This window comes from Choloepus didactylus, chromosome 18 (assembly GCF_015220235.1).
Source record: "Choloepus didactylus isolate mChoDid1 chromosome 18, mChoDid1.pri, whole genome shotgun sequence".
In the NCBI taxonomy this organism is placed as follows: Eukaryota; Metazoa; Chordata; class Mammalia; order Pilosa; family Megalonychidae; genus Choloepus; species Choloepus didactylus.
This window is the reverse complement of record NC_051324.1, coordinates 73,815,957-73,838,747: the sequence shown is the minus strand read 5'-3', so window position 1 is coordinate 73,838,747 and position 22,791 is coordinate 73,815,957. Positions and strand designations below refer to the sequence as shown.

The 22,791-nt window shown below is 53.5% G+C and overlaps 1 protein-coding gene across 5 annotated transcripts in view; it reads left to right on the top strand.

Annotated features, from left to right (window-relative positions):
• TBC1D16 (TBC1 domain family member 16) overlaps window positions 1-22,791 on the top strand; it is a 72,785-nt gene that overhangs the window by 35,191 nt on the left and 14,803 nt on the right. The gene's annotated exons all lie outside the window — the stretch shown is intronic.

Sequence of the window (22,791 nt, the reverse complement as noted above, 5' to 3'; positions counted from 1 at the left end):
AAAACCCCTCCTGACTTGGACATCAACTGGAAAGCGCCCAACGCCAGGGGCGGTCAGCCGCCTGGGAGGGTGGGTGGTGTGGGGAGGGGCCCGGGCCCAGGGCGCCTGTCGGACGCTCCTTCCTGGGTCCTTGCTCTGTCTTCACCTGGGCACTGTCGTCCCCACTGACGTCCGTCTCTTCCCTGGGCCTCTGGTGGGGGCGGCCGCTGTGGCTTGACCCCCCGCTCTGCCTCGGGCTGGCTGCAGCCGCCCAGATACCAGGGAGGTGGGACGGGCCTGGGCCCTGGCCCCAAAGCACAGGTGGGTGTCCGACCCGGGTGGGAGTGAGGTCAGCTGACTCAGCGGGTGCCTGGCCTCCCCACTCGGAGCCCTGCTTTCATATTGTTATTAATTATTATGACACAGTAACACATGGTCAGTGTAGACATGTCAGAAATAAAGAGAAGACAGAAGTAGTTACAGTCACAAGGTAAATAATTGTAGCTGGGAGAAGCAACCATTGGTGTCCGTCTTTCCAGGCCCTTTGGCACTGACTTTTAGGCCTGGGTCCCATGAGCTGTGTCTCACACGTTGGGAAATCATGAAGGCGAATCCCGGCTGGCTGGAACAAGGTCCAGGCACCCTGGCCGGAGCGCTGACCATGAGCCTAGGCCCCCGCCACACAGCGTCTGCCCCTCGCTGGCCACACCACACACCTTCCTCAGCAAGGCCTCTCCTGCTCTCGGCACGTTCTGTTCAGTCGTCATCTAAAGCCACCGAGCAGCTGAGAGTAAAATCTGGTTGCCAGGCCCTTCCGAGGGGTGGCCTTCCAACTGGCCGGCCACCCTGGAGGAAGCTTCCAGAACCTGTCATGTCAAGCAATAACGTTGCCCCACATTTTAGCGACTTGGAACAGTAGATGCTCACCCATTGTCTCCAGGGACTGGGGAACGCCGGGCAGCCTTTCGGGTGCCGACCGGTCACTCATCTGTGTCCACAGCCACATGCCGCCCCGCCCCCGATCCCTGACCTCCAGGCCCCCCACCCGCCCCCCCCATGGACCTCTGCCGACCGTCCCTGCGGCTCCTGCTTTGGGATCCCAGGAGCGGGGTTTTGGGGGGGCCCTGGCTCCCTGCTCCTTGTCTGCGGGTGGCTGGAGGACGTGATGTGACCCCTCCTGCAGTCTTTTGCAGTAACTTGCTCCGGCGAGGGCCAGCGTCTGGGTCCCCCCCGGTAGCGCGAGGGCTGCTTGTTTGTGTGTTTTCACGCAGCCCCGGTTCCTCAGCTCCCCAGTTGGCAGCAGCCCCGGCAGCGTCGGCCCCGCTGGGGGCTCAGCTGTTTCTAGGAATTGGGCAGAACCAAGGCGGAGTGTTGTCCGGTTCCTGGCTCGGTTTCCCGGGGCTGCCACAAACGGGGGCTGCACACAGCACACTGTGTCGTCTCACGGTTCTGGAAGTTGCCAGTCAGAGGCGAAGGTGCCGCCAGGGCCGTGCTTCCTCGATGTCTGCAGGGAAGGGTCTTTCGACACCTCGCCTTGGTTTCCGGGGGGCTGCGGCCATCTGTGGTGATCTGTCCTTCTCCACTCCCTCTCACCGTGCTCACCCCTCCCCTTCTTGTAGGGACGCCAGTCAGGTGGCATTAGGGACCCCTGCTCCAGGACAGTAGGGCCTCGTTGCAGCTTGCCCAATACCCCTGCAACAACCCTATTTCCAAATAAGTTCTTTCCCTGAGGCACAGGGCAGAAGGATGGGGGACACAGCTCAGCCCGTAACAGTGACCTCCAGTCTCGGTGTCCCGCGTCCCCACGCGGCTGCAGAGTCCCTCACTGCCACACAGCAAGGCTGCAATCGGGGGGCTGACCGCTCTCCCTCTTGCCTTGGGAACAAGCAGCTGGGTGGAGGTGTGGGGGTGCAGGTGGGTCCCCAGGCCTGGGCTGACACCCGGCTGCCTGCCATGGAGGGGATCCCCGCCTTCTTGAAGGAGCCTCACGTTGTGTTTTGCCGTCTCGGGCATGTGGCCCGGCTGTGGCCTCTGAGTTTGGGGGCGCTTAGCAAAGGTGGCCCAGGTGGGCCAACACCTGGTCCCGCAGCCCGAGGCCCCGGATGACACCGCACCGCGGGCCGGGTCCCGCTGCCGTGATGAGGCCGCCATGTCGGAGGCAGTGATGGAGACCTGCCCGTCTGCACCTGCCAAAGCAGCTATGCCCACATGGAGAGAAGAATTAGCAACCAACTCAGAACCCCGCGAAGGCCCCCTCGCCAGGCGGGTGTGCTGCCAGGGGCACAGCGACTCGTGTTTAGTAGGATGTTCTCTGCGTTCCATCCTTGCGCTGACCCGGTGACGTGTTTATTTTGGGGCCACCTAGTGAGATACGGCAGCAGGTGGGGCCCCAAGACCCAACCCTCTCCACTAAACCTATGAATAACCGGTAAAGGGGGCTGTACCTGTTTAACCAGGATGGAGAAGGAGAGGCCCCTTGGCGAGCATGGAGGGCTGGGGCTCTGAGGAGAACAGGCTCAGTGTGTCCCCGTGTGAGCAGCAGCAGTGCTTCCCCACCAACCCTGGGGCTCCCCGGTCGGGGCAACCAGTGCTGCCTCGGGGGTCTTAAGCAGTCCCCCCATTTGGTGCCTTTCCAGCCATCTGGAGCCCTGTCCGCCTGCAAATGGGATCTGCAGGCCGCCTCTGGTTGGCTCCACACCATAGGGTTTCCCCAAGTTTGCATTTGTAGGACAACAGGAAACCTCCCCTGTTCGCTGCCTCCTCCGACTTTCCTTTTTTTTTTTTTTTTTTTTTTTTCCCCTCAGTTTATGAAGCTTCCTTTGGGGAACATATTTTCTCTGGGCCACCCTGAGGATCTTCTCAGGACTGGCCAGGACAGACTTCACTAACTTAGCCTAATTAGACTTTGGCTTTGGGGAGCTCCAACTGGCAAAATAAATGAGGTCAGCTGCCAATGAGAGGACCAGGGTCTCCACTGTGACCCCCTGAGAAACCCCTTCCCCACCACGTTAACGTGCTGTTTTTTTTCCTTTGATTTGTTTAGAGGATGAGGTGTCCCGACAGAACTTTTGGGTGAAAACACAGGAACGTAGCCTCACCGGGGACCCTGCAGATGGTGGAGCAGGGCAGCAGAGGCTGCTGGTGTCACCCCTTCGGGGCCCCACCCGGTTTATGTCTATAACCCGCCTGGAGGGGCCTAACGTGTCAGGTTTGGACCTGGCTCTCGGCTCTCTGCAGCTGACCAAGGAAAAATATTCCCAGCTTGGGCAGAACTTCCCACAGCCGGTGGGACTTTTCTGTGCAGCGTTGTCCGAGGGATGTCACAGTGTGTTGTTTTGTTTTTTAACTTTGGGGAGAACACAAAAGACTTGCAGCTGGGCTGGTGGCTGGGCAAGCACCTCCCAGTGGGCATCAGGGAAAGCATGTAAAGAACAGGAAGTTAATTTTTTAAGTAGAAAAATGCGATTATTTCTGGGAGTACAGGATACCTTTCGTCTCTCCTTCCTAATCCCAGCAGCTGAGGCCGGGGATCCCACGGGGAAACAGTTTTCTTTTGCGTAACCAAAGGCTGGCCTGGGCCTGGTGGGGGATTTGGGGAAACCTGACTTAAAATACATACAGTTTCAAGGAGAAGAGCTTAAAAGTATTTCGCTTAAGTCAGAAAAAATTATTCATTCAATGTCCTCTTGTTCTCGTCTACCTGTTTAAATCCCCCACCCCTACCCCTTTTTAAACCACATTCAGAATTCTTGGGCCCCCTCGACTTTCCAAGTCGGAGATGCTCCCCCCAGATCTCACAAGACGTGGAATCCCAGCACCACAGCGGGGTCCAGGCCTGGAAACCTCCACCTGCTGAGGCAGGTGTGTTTCTCCTGTGTTGGAAAACGCCATAAAGGAAACTTCACCGGTGTGTGAGCCAACCAGGGTCTGCACGGCCCTCCCCCCGCCGAACCGAAATCTCCTCTCCCTGAGTTGACCGGCTTGGGCAGCCTCCAGGGCTCGGCCAGCAGGGTGGGGGGCACACTCACGAAGCTGGAAGTGAAAGCTGGGGGCAGCCTTCAGGGACCCCCTAAACCCCTTCCCTCATCCCCAGCCTTTACTCTCCTAAATAATGGTTCCTGGTTCCTGGGCAAATCCCTGCACCCGTTCATTGTTTTAGAAATAACCATCCTTGCAGAAACGCTTGTTTCCCACCTCTACCCAGCCCACGGTGTCTTGGGGCAATTTCTCGTTTATTTGGGGTGGGCCCAGGGCTGGGACAGGGTACTTCTGCTCCCTGTCCAGGCTGCAGGCCCGACTCTGCCCGGGACAGTGACACGGACCACGGCCCCATGACAGAGCCTGCCCCAGACCGGGGACACCCGGGCCCCACCCCAGGTTGGGGTCCCTCTATGGAAGCAAATAATATCCCAGATGGATTTTCTCCAAGGCACCTGTGAGAAGGGAGCCTGGTAAACAAAGCCGCATGAAAGAAACAGAGCGTGGGGCACAAAGGGACAGCCGGCCAAGAGCCGGGACAAATGCCTGCGGTGCCAGCCCGGCCTCAGTGACCACCCCCGCCCCCTCCCAGCCAAGCCACCAGGACCCACCCGACCTGCCCCGGGGACAGCCTCAGACTCAGGCCTGGCTTTGAGCATTTCCTCCAACCCAGCCTTCCCTGGGATTTAATAGGGTGTGTCACCTTCCCCTGAGTCAAGGGCCCCGGATTTGAGGCTCAGCCAGGGCCTCCCAGCTGGGTCGGGTTTGCTGAGCCTTTCCTGACAGAGAGGAAAAACCAACCCAGGATGGTATTGGTTTCCACGATTCCACCCTGTCACCCACTGTGTTGTCTCCACCCTTAACGAGAGGCAAAGAGCTTGGGTGTGGGGGCAGCCCGGTGGCCATGTCGGGGCTGACACACCCCTTGCATTCACCTTGACCTGCAGCAGGTGCCGCCCAGCGTCTCTGCTCTCCAAGGTGGAAACACCTTTGGCACAAAATGGCGCATGTCTTCTCTGTTTTGTCTTTTCTGATGGGAGGTCTTGGGCTAGGGACAGCTCCAGACTGCGCTCTGCCGTCAGAGGTGCTCTGAAAACATCCCGGGGCTGTGCCCGCCCTCCTGGTGCCGATGACGCACGGGTGAGGAATTTGCTCCCGTGCTTTGATTTGAAACTCCGTATCTGTGCCAGTCCCAGGCGCCAGCTCTGGTCGGTCCTCCCTCAGATATTGTGTTGGATTTATGACGTCAATGTAGATCGAGCGGTAGGCCTCGTGTCCAGGGCGTCCTGTAAATACAATGTCTGTGGCCCATCAGTATGGCCCGCGAGGGCCTGGTTCCAAGCCGGTGGGTGTGGACTCAGTGTGCACCTTGGTGGCTGCCTGCCTCCCACACATCGGTCGGGCTGTGCGGTAATTGGCGTTACAATGATGTACGCAAGTGCCCATCAAAAGCTTTTATTTTCTGATTATCTCTTGGTTTGATGGATGGCAGATGCCTGCGCAATGAAAATGTACAGATTCCAGTCGGAACACTTCAAAGAAGAAATCAGCTGCTCCGAAGAGCAGAGGATGCCACCCCTTCTGCCACCCAGCAAAGTGTCGTAGGGAGAAGAAATGATCTTTCTAACCTTTTTGCTCTCTATTTAAATTGAGCTTCGCCGAGCGAGCTTGGCAGGAGGAGAGGGCTCCTAATTTGGTCCCCCCTGACCTTGGCAGCCGTGATTGGCAGTTTGTCGTCAGCCTTGAAGTTGCGCCTGTGGGGTCGGAGCGGGCAGAACAAATGCCCGAGGACAGCTTGGCGTCCCCGGAGGACCCGGGCAGAGGAGGGGAGCGTGTGCAATTAGAGAGGTCTTTGCACGGGAAGTTAATTAGCTACTAAATAGCATTTAGCACAGTTTACGATGGGAAATGCATGTTTGCAAAGCCAGTGGAGATCAGTGAAAGATGGCAGCCACGGGGGCGGGGACACTGGCACCCCCTCCTCCCCCGCTTTGACCTGGTGCCCCGGTCTCGGGCCCTGGCACACGAGGCGGGCCCACCCCTGTCCACAGGAGCTGTCCCCTCCGGGGTCGAGGGCTCGGGCCACCCCAGGCCAGGCCTGAGTGGGGAGCGTCCGCCGAGCCCCTCCTGCTCTCCGGATGGCCGTCCTGCTGAGCCTCCCTGTCGTCAGAATTGGTTGAACACGTCCACGCTTGTCGGGGGCTGTGTCATCAGCTGCGGCACGGCCCTCGTTTCATCCACGGGGACGGGGGCCCAGTGTGGGTGCTGCTACCTGACGGGGGGTGGCTGGGGGGTCAGTGGTCGGGACAAAGCCAGGGGCCCCCTCCCAGCGAGGGAGGGAGGGTAAAGAGCCAAGAAGTGCCCCGGGTGTGGGCCTCTGCCCTGCTTGTTTCCTTCCCCGTTGATGCCGTGAGCTGAGTTGTTTGGCCTTTATTTTTTGTTTTGTGGAAGATGGTTTTTGGCTTTGCCTTTTTCTTTTCTGTTTGCGTTCGTTATCTTCAGTGTCTTGGAGGAGTTTTGTTTTTGTTTTGTTTTTCATTTTAAATTATGAAATAAAACATTAAAGAAATTTTGGGGAATCGGGAAAAGACAAAAGAAGGGAGTGGAGTCCTGCTGATGGTCTACCGCCCGGCACAACCGTTGTTAGCATTTCAGCGGGTTTCTTTTAGTCTTGTGTATATTTTTAGCTTCCTGTTTCCTGTTTCTGGTGCCTGTGTTATTTTCTAGACTTGTAGACATCCTGTGTATAAAATTTGGTCCCTTGGTGTTTAAAAAAATAATTTTTGACTTTGTTATATTTGATACATGGACAAGAAATATGTAATACGGCAACCATGGAGCATCCTAATAAAATGAACCCCATGACCCGCCCCCCGACTACCTGAACTAGAGCACGAAAGCTGCCAAATTTTACCCCCAGGAAGGTCCTTCCCCCCAGTCTCATCCCTGTGCCCAGTTTCCGGAAGGGACTGCGTTCCAGCACATTGCGTGCGTTGTTCCCGGACCCTTAAAGCAAGTTTCCCACGTAGGTATGCCTTGCTCGGCCGGGCTTCGATTGATTGTGTCTGATTTTGAGGACTATGAACATGTCTTTATACTCCAGTCCTCCGTGCCTCAGTTTTGTGCACCTGAGAGTCTGCGTTTCATTCGCTTTCACTGTTGTAGAACGCACCATGCCGTGGGTATATGACCTCCGCCATTTGTCCACTTTCTTGTCCATGGCTGTTTGGTTTGTTTTTTTCCCTCGATGAACAAGGCCGCCATGGCAATTCTTACTCACATCTTTGGTGTGGCCAAGAGTGTCCCTGGGGGCACATGGTGTGTGATCACCTTCACGAGATGTGCCTGTTGTCGTCCAGCGCGGCTGGTCCACTTTCCACTCCCACCAGGTTGTGTGTGCTCTAGCCGGCTTTTTTCAATTTGCATCATGTCATAAACTTTCCCCATGCTGTTTCTTCATCTTAATGACCATCATCTTTAACACCTGCCCAATACTCTCCCGGGTCAGTGTACAGCGTTTTCTGTGGCATTGTTTCCAGTTCTCCGTTAGTCCCACGATGGGCACGTCTGGGCTCGGAGCTTGTCCACAGGAAGGATCAGCTCCTCCAATGGGTTCCCAGAAAAAGGATCCAAGAGGGGAACACTTTCAGTTCTTGAGACACGTTGCCAAATTGCTTCTCTAAAGGGCTGAGCCTTTACAGGTATGCACCAAAGTACCAATACATGTACACACGCACACATACACACAGAGATTTGAGGTATGCGTGTGCACACACAGTGGTTTGGTGTCAACATGTGTGCACACAGGAGCAGACACACAGAGGCCCAATGTGTACATCCGCAAACACACAGGCTCAGTGAACGCGTGTTTGCGCACACACCCACACACAGAGGTTCAGTGTGATATTATTTACTTTAAAAAAATATACACATTGGAAGCATCCCAAGTCTCTGTCTATAGAGAACAGTTTAAATAAATACGGGGAACCTGAAGCAGCCCTTAGAAAGAGTTGTGGCGGATCTCAGCACACTGAATATATTAACTAGGTCTGAATATATTAACTGGAAAAAATCCAGCTGTAAAACAATATTGACAGTGTGATCCTATTTTTGCTTTAACAAGTGTGTGAGTGTGTGTGTGCGGATATGCTCTGAAAATCACCAGATAGCCGTGTTACCGTGGGGTAGTGGGGTTGAGCTTGGCCAAGGGACGCAAAGGAAAGGGGGACTTTAGAGTTGTGCTTTACACACTTCTTGATTGTCCGAATTGTAGCAATAGGCGTGCATTCCTTCTACAATTGAAAAAGAACTAGCGACAGCAGTGGAAGTTTTGACTGCTCACTTTGCCTCTGGTACTAGGAAGTACCTCTTCATTGCACGGCTTTCACACTAGAAAATAAATTGTGGCTAATACGGTGGGTTAGAAATCAGGTTAATTCACCTTTCTTTATAGCTGATGGTTTTTAACATATTTCCACGTGTTAATTCGCTTTATTTCTTCTTTTGTGAGTATGTGTCATCGGCCCACTTACCTCTGGGGCCTTTGGGTTTTGTGTAAGAGCTCATCAAAAAGAGAAAGGTGCCGGTCCTCCAGCCCAGGCCCACCAGCCTCCCTGCGCGCACCCTCCTGGAATTGTCTTCATGGTGACGTTGAAGACGTGTCATCTCCCCGTGCACCATTAACCACGGACGCGCGGGCATCTTGCTCCCTTCCTCGCCGTCAGCCAGCTCTGAGGAGGTGCAGCCGGCCGGGGTGCCTGCGCCTGGCGACGTGCTTTGGGGTACGGAGCACCAAGCAAGGCCTCTCCCACCAGGGCCTCCGCTGATCAGGGATGGTAACGGCACCGAAGAGGCAGCCCGGGATGTGCAGCTTTCCGAGACCTCCCTCCCCTGGTTGATGAGCAGCCGTTTTGCTCTAAGGGTCTTCTGTGGCCGGGGCCAGGCTCCCGGGCTGCCTTAAACAACCACGCGGTGATGCGTTTGCTCTACCAGCAGCCAGGCCCAGGGGACGAAGAAGCGAGAGTGGAGGTGTACGGGGTGCTGGGGGCAGGGATGGGAAAGGGTCCCCGCTTGGTTGGGAGCAGCAGAAGCAGCCAGCGGTTCCCTCAGGGCCACCCCAGGGCCCAGGTCACCGTGGCTGACCCTCCTCTTGATTCCACCTGCTTGCCGTCAGCTCCCGGTGTGGGGTCACCCCCTTGTAGTCTGCAGGGACTGGTGGAAATGGGGGTGGGGTGCAGATTCTGAGAGTCCTCTAGGCACGTGTGGACGCATGGGTCCAGACAGGCCGTCTGCTCCATCGGGGACCCAGTCTCGCTGAAAGGTGGGCATGAGCTTCGGGAGGGGCCAGAGTGGCTCAGGAATCCGGAACGCTGGCTTCTAGGCTCGTTCTCCCGCCTGCCCATGTCGTTCAGATGCTCGCTTCACTGCCTGTGCCTCAGTTTCCCTGCTAGGAAAATGAACAAGTAGGCCTGATGGTCTTTCAGGAACGTGAGAGCCTGGGGTTCTGTGAGCACATGACCCTTTTCTGGACAAACCATGGTTACCCCGACCCCCTACATAGCACCATTTCCCGAATATCCACTGCCCCTTTCCCCCTGAAACTTCTCATTGTCTTGTCGCTGTGGGAAGGAAAGCTCCAGGCTGTTAGGTGGAATTTGCTGACCCCATTCAATGGTCAAGAAGCCCACTCCCTGGAGCCTAGAGAGAAGGGGAATCGGGGCTGAAAGACTGAAAAAGAGTTCATGAAATTTAATCAGCTGCCTAAGGGGGACATCTAAATTTAGTCAAATTATGATCAGCATTCATTTCAATTTTTAAATTGCCCAGGGGTACACTGCCTAAAAAGTTGGGAACCACTGGCCTGGGTGGTGATTATCCTATTTCTGCAGAGTAGTGAGACACGCCGAGGAGACCACAAAGTTTCCGGAAGGATCTGCGGCCCTGGCAGCGGTGCCTGTGCCCAGGGGTGGGTCTGGGGGTGTGTGACCCGGGTGGGTGGGTCGGGCAAGGCTGGGTTTCCATATTTGGCCATAACTCATGGAAATCCCACTTCGATCTCGGTCTCTGGGTGTCAGTCAGGGTTTTCCAGAGAATCAAAACCAAAAAGACGTGTATTTACATAGGTGACGAGATTTCTTTGAGGAATTGGCTCACACAGCGTGGGGCTGCCGAGTCTGAAATCCACAGGGGAGGCCGCCAGGCTGGAATCTCAGAGGGGAGCGAATGCAGTGTGGAGCAGAATTTCTTCTTCCTCTGGAAACCTCCGTCCTTTGCTCTCGAGGCCTGCAGTGGACCGGATGAGGCTGGTCAGCGGCTCGGCGGTGCCTAGGTGACCACGCTGCACAGCCCCTCCCCGGCCTCCCTGGACTAGTGGGCACTGGAGCTGACCCAAGTCAACCCGCGGACTTGACCCTCACAGCCTCACTTGCCCCAGGCTCTGGCCACGGAGCCCACAGTCCAAATTCACACAGGGACCCCCGCGGCCGGGCCCCGGGTCGGCGACACACCACAGGTGCCCCCCAGCAGCCCCCCAAGGGTCTGTGCCTCATGACTCGGCATGCTCTGGGCCAGCCCTGTTTGGTTTGGGGCCTGCCGTGGGGGTTTGGGGGTGTGAAGAGAAGTTTCTGAAAAGGGTGAGGCGGACAGGAGGAAGCTTGGCTCCGGCTCCTGATAAAACCTGTGATTTGGGAGCCCTCGTCCTTCTGGGCTGACGGCTTGTTTCAGCCGTCGTGTTGCAGGAAACCGCACAAGGCGATGTGGCACCTTTTCGTTGCCCTTGCCCTTGACCTTGGGAGGGGGTTCCCAAGATCCTTCCCATGCCCAAACAGGGCATCTAGATAATGATTGTCCATGTGGTCCCACAACACCCACACGGAGAAGTTTCGACACACCGGGTGTGTTTCCAGTGACCGTGTCTTCCCTCCTGCCTGTCCCCGGCCCGCCCTGCCCGCCACGTGCCCACTGTTGGCTTTGGCATCTTGCCATGGTTTTATCTAGAGGGGCTGCGTTACTGGTGGGCCCGTGTTGGAGCCCGTGTCCCTGGGGCTGCCCTCTGGGGTGATGGGCTGGGGGCGCCCACCCCTGAGCTTTCCTGCTCTCTTTTCCTCTGCCCGGCTCCGGGGTGTCTCTGGCAGCCTCGGCTGTCAGGGACCAGCTCTCGCCAGCAGGCGTGGTGCTTCTCATGTTCTTCCAGATGGCACGAAATTCCCCAGGTGAGACCGGGAATGAACGGCCGGGCACGGGCAGCTGATGGGGGCCTCTCGTGTGGGAGGATCTTTTCTTACCCGGGTTACTCTTTTCGAGTTCAGAAAACCCTTTTTGCCGGGCGTGGTCTTCTCCGTAAAGTGTATTTCAAGGATGAAGTTGGGAAGGAATGGAAGCAGCTCAGTTTACTCTCCAAAGCCTGGTTCAGGAGCCACTAGGAGTGGTCTCCAGACTGTCTTGGCTATTAATTATTTTGCTTTACTTATTAGATGTACCCAGCGTCCCTTAGCCTCCAAGCATATTTGCAAATGTCTTAAGGGAAAATGAAAAACAAATGATTCCTACCATCAGGGTCTCCAGTCTGTGATGAAAACAACCGTGGAAAAGCGTGAAGCAGGGAAAGCCCATGATGGAAAGTGGGTGGAGCACACAGTTCACTCTGCCACGATCATGTGTGCGTATGACGTGTGGGAACTCGGAGACTAATGAAAGCAGTCGGATTTGCTTAGATAAATTTTTCTGAGTTACTTAGAAATCAGATGTCACCCTACTGGATTAAGAAAAAATTAAAATAAAATACTGAACAGAGACCCAGTGTTGCTCGCTTGGTGGATATCGAATGTTTCCCGGTTTTGGAGACTTTTAAATTAAAACACATTTGTTTTTAAGTGTGTGACCATATAGTAGGCTACCTTCTGGGTGAGAAAAAAGGGGAGAGTGAATAAGAAAAAAGGGGAGAGTGGATAAGAAAATACTTCTGTCTCCTTGTTTGTGCAAAAAGAAGCACAGGCCAGATCAACCAGAAATGAAGGAGATTGGGTCCCTACAGGTAGCGATGGGATGGAAAGAACCGGAAGGAAGACTGAAGCGATGGGGAGAGGGACACGCCCCTGGATACACCTTACTGTGTAGTTCAGACTTTTAGAATCATGTTTTAAAAAAAAATCAGCAAGGAAGGGGACGGGACTCCCAACTAGATTTTCACTAGGAACAAATGACCCTCCTGCATGTCAAATAAAAAATAAAAAGGCCCCGTGCGTTTCTCTCCTCTGCCTGCCATGGGTCTGGCAGGCCTGTCCTGGGGCTGGCAAAGGCGCAGGAAAGAAGCCAGCCCAGTTCTTTTCCCAGGTTGTATGGGTAATAAACCTGAGTGATTATAAACGCGCGTCCCCCCGTGATTTACACCTTTCCTAATCAGCCCTGCGTGTACCCACGTGGTCTTGGGACAGACTGGCAGAGCCCTGGCAGCTCGCGGGAGCCGGCGCCAGCGTGAGGAGCTGGGATCTTCTCTCCCTGCCTTTCTTTCCTCAGCACTGCCACCTTCACGTCCCTCTGGGCGGGAGAGCCAGGTGGGTGTCAGGTGTGGGATGGACAGTGCTCCAACGCTTGACCATGGGTGGATTTGTAACAATGTAGAGTCAGGCCAGGGCTCTCCTCTGGAACTTTCCATTTCCGTGTATGTCAGAAAAGACATCCCGAGTCTAAAGGAACCAGGGTCCCCATGGTTCTCTCCAGCGCTGAGCTCTCCAGAGAGCTTCCGAAGCCCCACACGGGCAGCGGATGTCACCACGGTGGTGGAGGCTGCCTGCTCTGGCCGGCCATTCCGGAAGCAGCGGTGATTGACCATCCTCCGTGCACATGGCCAAGCTGGTCTCAGAGCAGCCCTAAGTTCCCCAAGCTCCCCAAGCTTGCAGCTTTGTGGGCAGCGTCTGTGCAGCGACTGGAAGCCAGTGTATCGTGTGCATGAGGGCACTGCATGTGTTGCACGTGTGTCTGTGTGTGTGCACACATGGGTGCTGTTTATCATGGCACACGCCTTCCGTTTTGCTTGGAGTGGTTAGCTTAGCATGTGTTTCAGAGACCCTGACTGCACAGTAGAGCTCACCAGTGGCCCTTACCACCAATCTGCAGATAGAGAAGTTAAGTCCAGATAAAGGGCAGGTGACACACCTGCAAAGGCCTGGGGTAAGGGGGAGGGTCGGGTTGGGAGCTGCAAGCCGTCTGGAGCCCACAGTAAGTAGCCTGGAGGCAATGCAGGGAGGTGGCTGTGGGGTGGCGGATGGCAGAGGGGCCCTGCGGGGCCGTGTGCCACAGACAGTCGAGATGGAAGGGGCCATCTGCCCCCCACACCCGTGCCCCCACTGTGCCGCTTTATGGAGGAGCAGACAAGGCCAAGGGGTGTGGGAAGCCCACCTGGGGTCTGACCCAGGTCCCCAGGCTCCATACTGAGCTAAGGGGCACTTGCCACTGCCTCGTTGTCACCAGCTGAAGCCTCTGCATGCTGATGAACGTCACCTGCCTGCACACCTTAGCTCCCTCCATCTCCCATGGGCGGCTTGAGCCTGTCTGCCTCTGGGACTCTCTGCAAAGGTCATAGCTGGCATGGCCAGGCATTGACCCTGAGGCCGGTCCCTGGGCTGGGGAGCGACGCAGCACCTCTTCTCTTGGTGGGGGGGCACCAAGGAGACTCCAGAGCAGCTACCGTGCTGGGTCAGGAAACGTCACACCCGCCTTCCGCACGACTCACCCAGGTGGGCTCCCCGGGGCTGGGTGAGAGCGGGAGGGACTGTGGGGAAGGACCCCGTCCAGAGGGAGCCAAGCAGAGTGTGTTTCAGACAGACCGAGAGGCTGCCGTGAAGCCTCCCGTCTAGGCTGCTGCTGCCCTCCCTGCCTCCGTGTCGTTGTTCCCCAGTATGGCGACGCAGGCAAGACCCAGCGCCTCGCTAATCCCCGTCCGTTTGTGTTGGGGGCGTCGCTGAGCTGCCCGGGGCCCTTGGTTCTTTCCGGAGTCACACAGGCTGGTCTGTCCAGGGGCGTCGTCTTGACCATGGAGACGAGAGCAGCTCATCCCGGTAGGCCGGAGGCAGGCGGCCACGGTCAGGGCTCCTGACACGCAGCGCCCGCTGCCCTGAGCCCGGTCCCCACAAGCTCTGTCCCCTCTATTTGCCGGTGGCTCCTAGCAGTCAGCCAGCGGGCACAGGCTCTGGAGAAAACACCTGGTGCTCCAGGACCTGATGGAAGGTAGAGAGACGCTTTCCCCTGCGGCAAGAGAGAAAAGTGAGTGAGTGGTCAGCAGCACCATGTGACCTTGAGCAGTGACCTTGAGCAATACCTGGGCCTCTTGGGTTCACGGTTTTCATATCTGAGAAGTGGGCTTGCCCACAGAGCCTCCGTGCGGATTCTGTGTAGCCGTCTGGAAGTGTAAGTGTTCTGTACGTGCTGGTCGCGCTTTATCCCATTCTCCGGCTCTGTCTGGGCAAGGCCAGTCAAGGCGGTCACCGTTCACCTGCATGAAGATCTGTTAGCCTTAGGGAAAAAAAAAAAAACAAAGCAAAACCCCATACGGCCGGCACCCTGTGGCCTGCGGGGAGCGGCTGGCCTTCCTGTCGCTGCACCGCGGTCCCCATGCCCTCGCTGCCTGCTTGGCACACAGAGCCCCTGGCCCAGCCCGGGGCGGGTGGGAGCCAGGGAGGGTGCCTGACAGCCCCTCCTCCTCGTGACAGGGAGAGCCACTGGTCAGAGCTGCTGTCACCCTCGAAATCCAGAGGCCCTGCCAGGTGTCCACACAGACCCCACCCAGTCCAAATGGCCTTGCACCAGACTGTGTGGCCATGCTAGGCAGATCCCTGTCCCCACCACGTGGGGGCACATGCAGGATCTTGCCAGAACCTGCATTTGTACTGTGGGCTCCAGGGGCAGAGCCCGGAGCCTCCAACAGTGGGTTGCAGACTAGGTGGAAAGAGTGACCTTTGTGGACCCCACCCCAGGGTCCACCTGCTGTGGCTGAACTCCCTTCGTGCCCTGGCCCCTCCCTCTGGGAAATCAGGGTCTCAGGCCTCGGAGCTTGCCAGGGCCCCCGACCTCAGTCTTTGATGCTTTCTTTCTGTCTAGCCGGCCGAGGGATTGTCACAAGGGCTTACAGAGCAGCTGGGTGGCTCGTGCCCTTTTAAGGTGGGCTTCCCAGGTGGCCGGGGCTCGCAGCCAGCTGGGGCTGTGTGACGGGGCGGGGCCACTGCAGACATGCCAGCTGGACGGCGCACAGCCGCATGGCACCAGGTGAAGTTTCCGTCCAAGGGGGTTACAGGAGATCGGGTTCGTTTTGTTTTCCTGGAGCCCCTTGGGCTGCCTTTCCTGATGATGAGTTTCCCAAATGGGGGACAAAAACCAACCCACCCACCCACCCAAAAATAAAAAAAACACTTGCTTTCCAAAAATCCAAAAGAGAGCAAAGCCCTGGTGCAGGCGAGGGGAAAGCCATGCAGGAGGCGGAATTTTCTGGATCTCTGTGGCCTTCCTGGGTCTTTGCCACCTGTTTGTCTCAAAATCCACTGCCAAGGGGTGAAGGGGCCAGGTATGGTGACGGGGCAGTTGAGCAGCCAACTCCCCCGCAAGCATCCTTTCCACATAAAGGGTAACCGCTGCGGGCGGACCCGGGCACGGTGCCGGCACCCGCCCCCGGCTCCGAGGCAGACGGTGTCCATGTCAGGTGTCCCACGAGACGTCCTCCTCCGGGGTCAGCCAGGCGCCAGCCTCTACCCGCTCTTCCGACATTTCTGGACAGATTCCACACACTCTTCATCATCCCCAGAGCGCCCACCCGGCCCCACCTGCCTGCCCCCGCGGCCTCCAGGAGGGGCTCCTGGGCTGGCCGGGGGTGTCCTGCTGGTGCCGCCAGGGCAGGTGAGGAAAGGATGAGAAAACGTGCTGAGTGGTGGAGAAAACTGAGAAACTCGGAATCACTAACCTCTCTCCAAGGTGCCCTCCAGGGCCCTTCTCCCAGCCCTTGGCGCGTCCTGTCTCGTCCGGCCGGGCCCCCCACGGCCCCCCACAGCCCCCCCCCCCCGGGGCCGCCTCCTCCGGGATGGGGCCTTTCCGGAGTCCCTCCCTGTCCCGGGCTGTCCCCGTCGGACGCCTCCCGGCGCTCCCTGCTTCTCCTCCTCCCGGTGCCGAGTCCCGGCCGTCTGCGTCCGTCCTCGGCGCATGGTCCTGGAGGGTGGGGGCGTCCGAATCTTCCTGGAATGGAGCTGAGCGCTTAGGGAAAATTGGTGGAGTTGAATTTAACGCGTCAGGTTGAAGGAAAGATTCAGTCTCTTCTAGCTGCCCCTGTGCCGTTGTCCTAAAGTGACGTCTAACTTTAAAAGTGAAATCAGCCTGAACTGCACGGAAATGCGTAAAGCAAGGCTGGGAAGCGAGTCAGCAGACGCTACGGGCCCGACTTTTGGGGGGCACGGGAGGGGGTGGAAGTGGAAGAGGTGTCGGGAGGGGCGGCCACTGCCGACTCTGCACATTCAGGTATTTTTTTAAAAATTTTTAACCACAAAAATGAATTTATTTATTACTTACAAATTTTAAGCAATGAAAAATAATTATGTAAAATTATTTACAGTATTAGATCATTTCTGTCTTTGTTTCCTTGGTCTGTTGTAACGAATTACCACAAACTAGGTAAACATCAGAAATTTATTCTCTCGCGTTTCTAGAGGCCAGACGGCCGAGATCGAGGTGTCGGCAGGGGCCCAGCTTTCCTTGGCTTGCGGCTGCGTCTCTCCCTTCTGCCTCCTCTCTTCTCCCTGCTCTGTGCTCCTTCTGAGGACACGTATTAGATTTAATGTAATTTAACTCAATCCTTAATTACTTCTGCGTGGACCCTTTCTTACAAATAGTCCGATTCACAGCTCCAAGACTTGGGCATCTTTTGGGGAGCCGCTGTCCAGCCCCCCACAGTTTTCATTCCCGATCAGAAGGAAAGTTAAACTCAAGAACATAAAAGCCAAAGGGGTTTTTGCAAAGACAGGGATCAGGGCCTTTTCTGGGGTGCTTTTCTTGCGCCACCCCACCCCACCCCAAGCTGGGCTTTACCCCTGTATTGGCTCTGTTTGCCGGCTCTTCCCCAGCCCTCGGGCCTCGTGGGGGGCTTCCGAGGCCACCCCATAGCAAGGCCGCCCCTAAGATGGCCCACCAGGGTGACAGCCCCCCAGCCTGGGAGGGGGAACGCTGAGTAGTGTTCCATCGTGAGGGGGCCACTGCGGTTTATCCACTCACCATTTGAAGGACGTCTGTGTTACCTCTTGTTTTCATCAATTATGAATAAAGCCACTAATAACATTTACACACATTTTTATTATTATTATTAGAAAAGTTGTAGGTTTACAGAAAGATGATACAGAAAATACAGAGCTCCCGTACACTCGCCCCCATTTTTAACATTTTGCATAAGTGTTGTACCTTTGGTACAATTGGCGAGAATATTATAAATGAACTATTAACTATAGTCCATGGTTTGCATCTGGTTCACTCTTTGTGTTGTGCAGTCCTGTGGGTGTTTGGTTTTATTTTGTTTTGTTGATTTTTATTCTAGTAATGTAAATACCACCTAAAACTTCGCCTTTTAACTCATTCAAATATATAATTCAGTGCTGTTAATTACATTTGCAATGTTCACACACTGGTTTTTGTGTGGACACTTTTCATTTCTCCGGGTTGGGATTCCTGAGTCAGATGGTGAGCGTATGTTGACTTCATAAGAAACTGCCAAACTATTTTCCAAATTGACCATTGTTTTGCATCCCCCACAGCTACCCGTGGAAGTTCCAGTCTCTCTGCATCCTGGCCAGCCCTGGGTACTGTCAGTTTTGTTTGTTGGTTTTTCAGCTGTTCGTATAGGTGTGTCCTGGTACCACATTGTGTTTCTTTATATCACATGGTGGTTTTAATTTGCATTTCCCTAATGATTAAGGATGCTAAGTACCTTTTTCATAGGCTTATTTGCCTCCTGAATATCTTCTTTGGTGAAGTGTCTTTTCAAACCTTTTGCCCATTTTTAAATTGCGTTTTTAATTATTGAGTTCCAAGGGTTCTTTATATATTCTGGATATATTATTGAGTTCTAAAGGTTCTTTATATATTCTGGATACAAGTCCTTTATTGGATATCTGTTTTGCAAATAATTTTCCCAATCTGTGGCTTGTCTTTTTGTTTTAGCAGTATCTTTCAAAGAACAGAAGTTTCTCATTTTACAGAAGTCCAATTTATCAATTTTTTCTTTTATGGATCATGCTTACAGTGTCATATTTTAAAAAAACTTTGTCTAATTTAATAGTATTAAGTTTTACAATTTCCTTATACATATTCCAGACATAAATCCTTTATCGGGGGTATGCGTAATGAATATTTTCTCCCTGTAAGGTTTCTTAATGGTGCATTTTGAGTTAAATTTTTTTTTTAATTTTGATGAAGTCCAATCTATTAATTTTTTTTCTTGTATGATCTGTGGTTTTGCTGTTCTATTATGTACATGTTTGCCTATCCCAAGATTTTCTCTTCTATATTCTAGAAGTTTTATAGTTTGGGGTTTTTATACCTAGCCCTGTTATCCATTTTGAGTTAATTTTTGTGTACAGCACGAAAAAAAGGATTGATGTTAATTTTTTTTCACACAGATATCCAGTTGACCCCACACCACTTGTTGGAAAGCGATCCTTTGGTTTCCTGTTGGATTCTTGATTGAATTGTCTTGGCACGATTGTCAAAATCAATTGACCACATTTGTTTGGGCCTGTTTCTGTGCTCTGTTCTGTTTCATGGATCTGAATGTCTTTATTTCACTACCAAACTGTCTTGTCTGCATCATTGTGAGCTATGTAACTGGTCTTAAAATCAGATGAGTCCTCCAACTTTCTTCTTTCTTATACTTGTTTTGATTTTTCTGGGTGTTTTGTATTTCCATATAATTCCATATAAGTCAGCTTGTTGATGTGTATTAATAATCCTACAGGCATTTTGATTGGGATTGTATTGAATCTGAAAATCGATTTGGCAAGATTTCCATCTTAACAGTGTTGACTGTTTCAATCCCTGAGTATGGTCTATCTCCCCATTTATTTAGGATTTCTTTCAGCAATGTTTTGTGTTTATCAGTGTAGAGGTCTTGAAGGTCTTTTGTTAGACTTATTCCTACATATTTTAGGTAGGATGTTTTTGGGCTACTGTAAATGGAGTTTTAAAAAATTTATCTCATTTTCCAAATGTTTGTTGTTAGCATTTAAGAATATAGTTATTATTCTGTATTAACCTTTATCCTGAAATCCTGCTAAATTCACGGATTAGTTCTAATAGTTGTTTTGAAGATTCCAGGGGATTTTTCATCGAAACAATCAAATCATCTGCAAATAGGAATGGTTTTACTGCCTCTTGTCCAAGCTTTGTGCCTTCTTTTTCTTTTTCTTGCCTTCTGCAAAGGCTGGAGCCTCCAGTCCGACAGAGGGAAGTGGAGAGAACATCCTTGCCTTCTTCAGGCCTCCGGGGAAACAAACCAGACTTTTACCATTAAGTATGATGCTCACTTTAGATTTTTTTGTAGGTGCCCTTTATCTATTTGAGCAGGTTCCCTTCTATTCCCTAGTTTGCTGACAACTTTTGTCATGAAAGTTAAAATGTGTTGAATTTCTCTCCAGTGCTTTTTCTGCATCCATTCATGGTTGTGTGTTTTCTGGGCATCTCTGGCTATTTTCTCAGGATCAACTCCTAGAAACGAAGTAAAGAGTAAAAATGTATAAACATTTTTATGACTTTTGCATCATGTCTCCAAATTACATTCAGAGAACGCTAATCCATTTACAGTCCCACCAGCTGTGCAAGAGTGTCTGCTTCCCAAATTCTACTCTTCCCTACACTGGGTATAATTTTTTAATTGTTGCTGATTTCATAGACCTATCCCCAAATGGTATCTTGTTTCAATTTCCAATTACTATACCTGAAACTAAAATTTTATTGATTATCTTTATTTATTTCCAGGGAATTCTTTTTTTTTCTCATGCCGTTGCCATTTTTCTTGTGAGCATTCTTTTCTTTTGTATTTACAAACCTTTTTATGTATTGAAGATATTAATCCTTGTCACATATGCCCCAATTTGTTCTTTGGCTCTCCACTTTGCTTTTGAAGGCCTTTGGATCTGCTTTCAGAAGATAAACCAGGAAATGATGTGTAGATTGGTCGGGACAGTGGCACAATTGGAGGGTAAAGAGAGGATTATTGCAAAAGCCTCGTTGGGGGCAGAAAGGGCTGTGGCCACAGGGCTGGAGAGGAGTGTGTGGGTGCGAGAAGTCGTGGAGATGGACGGGCAGGTCTAGGCAGGCTGAAAAGGAAGGGGTCGGGGATGCTGGAGATTTGGGCCTGGGAGCCTGGGAGGAGGAGGACGGTTCTCTCTTCAGAAGTGGAAAGGTCAGGCAGGAGGGAGGGCGGGACTCAGGCCACGTGGCTCTCTGCACTGGCCGCTGGGCACAGGGTCCCGCTCCTCCCCTGGGGACTGAACTTCAGAGCCCTGGGAGGGGTGCATCCGCCAGCCCTGCCGGAGCACCTCTCCTTTCTGGAGCTTGGAAGCCATCAGCTTACAGTTCAGCCATCTTAAAAGGCTCAGGCGAAGGAAAGCAGGAGCAAATTTAGAAGTGTGGATGCTTCTAAAATCTGCCCCAAAGTCTCTTTGACCTTGAGAACCACAATTCACTAAGTTTGGGGTTTCCTCCTCCCCTCTCAAACTCTTTCTGAAAACAGACACTTCCGATGTGTATCAGTTATCCACTGCTGTGTAACAAACCACCCCAGACACGGCAGCTGGAAACACCAGCCTTTGATTGGCTTACGGTTCTTTGGTTTGGATGAGCTCAGCCGGGCTGTTCTGAGGGGCTGTTTGCCCCCGGCTTCCTCCGGCTGCTGCAGCCGCCCGGCGACCCAACTTGGGTGGAGGCTCCAAAATGGCTACTCTTCACGTTTGGGGCCCTGGTGCTGGCTGTCAGTTGTGTCTCTCTCCTTCGGGTTGCTCCTCATTCTTGTCTGACTTCCTTACCTGGCGGCCGGAGCGGGCCAAGGAGAAGACCTCCTTGCAATCCTTCTTGGGACCGAGAGCATCACTTTCTCCACCTTCTGTCAGTCAAAGCAAATACACACCCACCCGAGCCAAGGGACAGGGAAAGCCATGCACCCTTGGGAGGGCCAGCTGCAGAGAACTGGGGGCCGTTTTTCCTCGAAACTCTGAATCGGACATTGCCTTGGGTTACCAAGCTGAGAAAGAAGCTTCTCCCAATGTTTAGCTGAGACACTGAAGGTTTCTCCCTTCCATTTCTGGTTTTTTGCATTTTGTTGATTCTCAGAAAATGACAAAAACTAAGAAATGCCACATTTCTTCAAGTTGAGCCTCTTCTAGTTCTATCTTTAAAGCATTTTGAATGTAATAGCAAATTGGGAGTTATTGCCTGAATAAACCATCCTTTTAATTTTAATGTACCACACATAATAATTTTATGAACAAACCAAATTATATGCGGCATGTATTAATATCCCCACCATTTGCTTTGCAGGTGTAAAGAGATAATAAAAAATAAAAACTGTACATATTTCAACTTTCCCCAGATTTTATTCCCTTTAAGAATTTTTTTTTCTATGACCTAAAAATTCCCATTCCAGGCACAAGTCTTTATGGCTGCGTGCTCCGGGCCGGACTTGTGCTGGGAGCTGAGGCTGCAGAAGCAAGCAGAATAGAGCCCCTTAGATGTCCGTGCAGGGTAGAAGCTGCTCGGACGGCCTCACTCAGTGGAGAACCGAGGTGCCCACCAGCTCTGCTCAGGCTTGAACCTGTGGCCCCCAGCTCTGGGTCCCAAGCTGAGTGTCTTCAGTTAAATAATCAATCAGTTCATTAATGCAAATAATTTGCCCCGAAGGAATTGTGAACGGTTTGAAGCAGAGCTCTGCCCGGAGGCAAGCTGCGGCTGCAGGAAGGTGTAAGGTGGCCGCCTGTCTCTGGAGCTCTGGGCTGGTTTGAAATCGGCTCCTTCCCTCCCCGGGGACCAGCCCCCCCCAGACCACAGCCCACGGCTCTGCCGAAGTGCGCCCGGGCCGCGATTGGTTTCTGGAAATCCTGGCCTGCCCCAGGGGTGAGAGGTCCTTGGAGGACCCTGTGCGGGGGTGCGGTGGGGGTGACAGGGAGGCCAGAGGCTGCCGGTCACGCCACCCCTCCTTCGGTGGCCCCCTCAGGTGGGTTTGCAGGAGAGCTGGGGACGGGCCACTGCAGAGGGCCTCGTTGTTCAAGCGGGTTGTGAACCACGGCCCCACCGGTCAGGGTCCGCCCGGGGACCCTCAGCCTTTTGGGGTCCATGTTTGCCGTGTGGCCGCAATCGAGGGGTTTATCCCGTGAACCTTCCTCTCCATCTACCTGCGTCTACCTGAGTGTCTCCTCGAGAGCCCAGATGGCCCCACGGAAATGCGCGGCCCTGGTTCTGCTCACCTCCTCAGGTAGGGGAGAAGCCAGGCCCACCCACCCGGGCCCAGGACTGCGCTTCCAGAAGAAGCAAAGGGTTCTAAAGGTCAGCTTACGCCCCTGGAGGAAATTCCAAGTTCCGAGGGCTTTAGACACCTGGTGCCCGATTCCGGATGAACTGCCTCTGACCGTTTGAAGTTTCTGAGCTGAAAAGGAAAGCAGGATCAAGGGGTCACAACCACACCTCTCCAGGATGCTGGGGCTGCTGTCGGGGCCGACCTCTGCCTGTTAGCCTGATCGTGTTTTGGTAGATGTGGCTCTGAAATCTCAGGAGACAAGATTTAACCTGCGGTGTGGCTGAATGCTTGTCATAACAAAATAT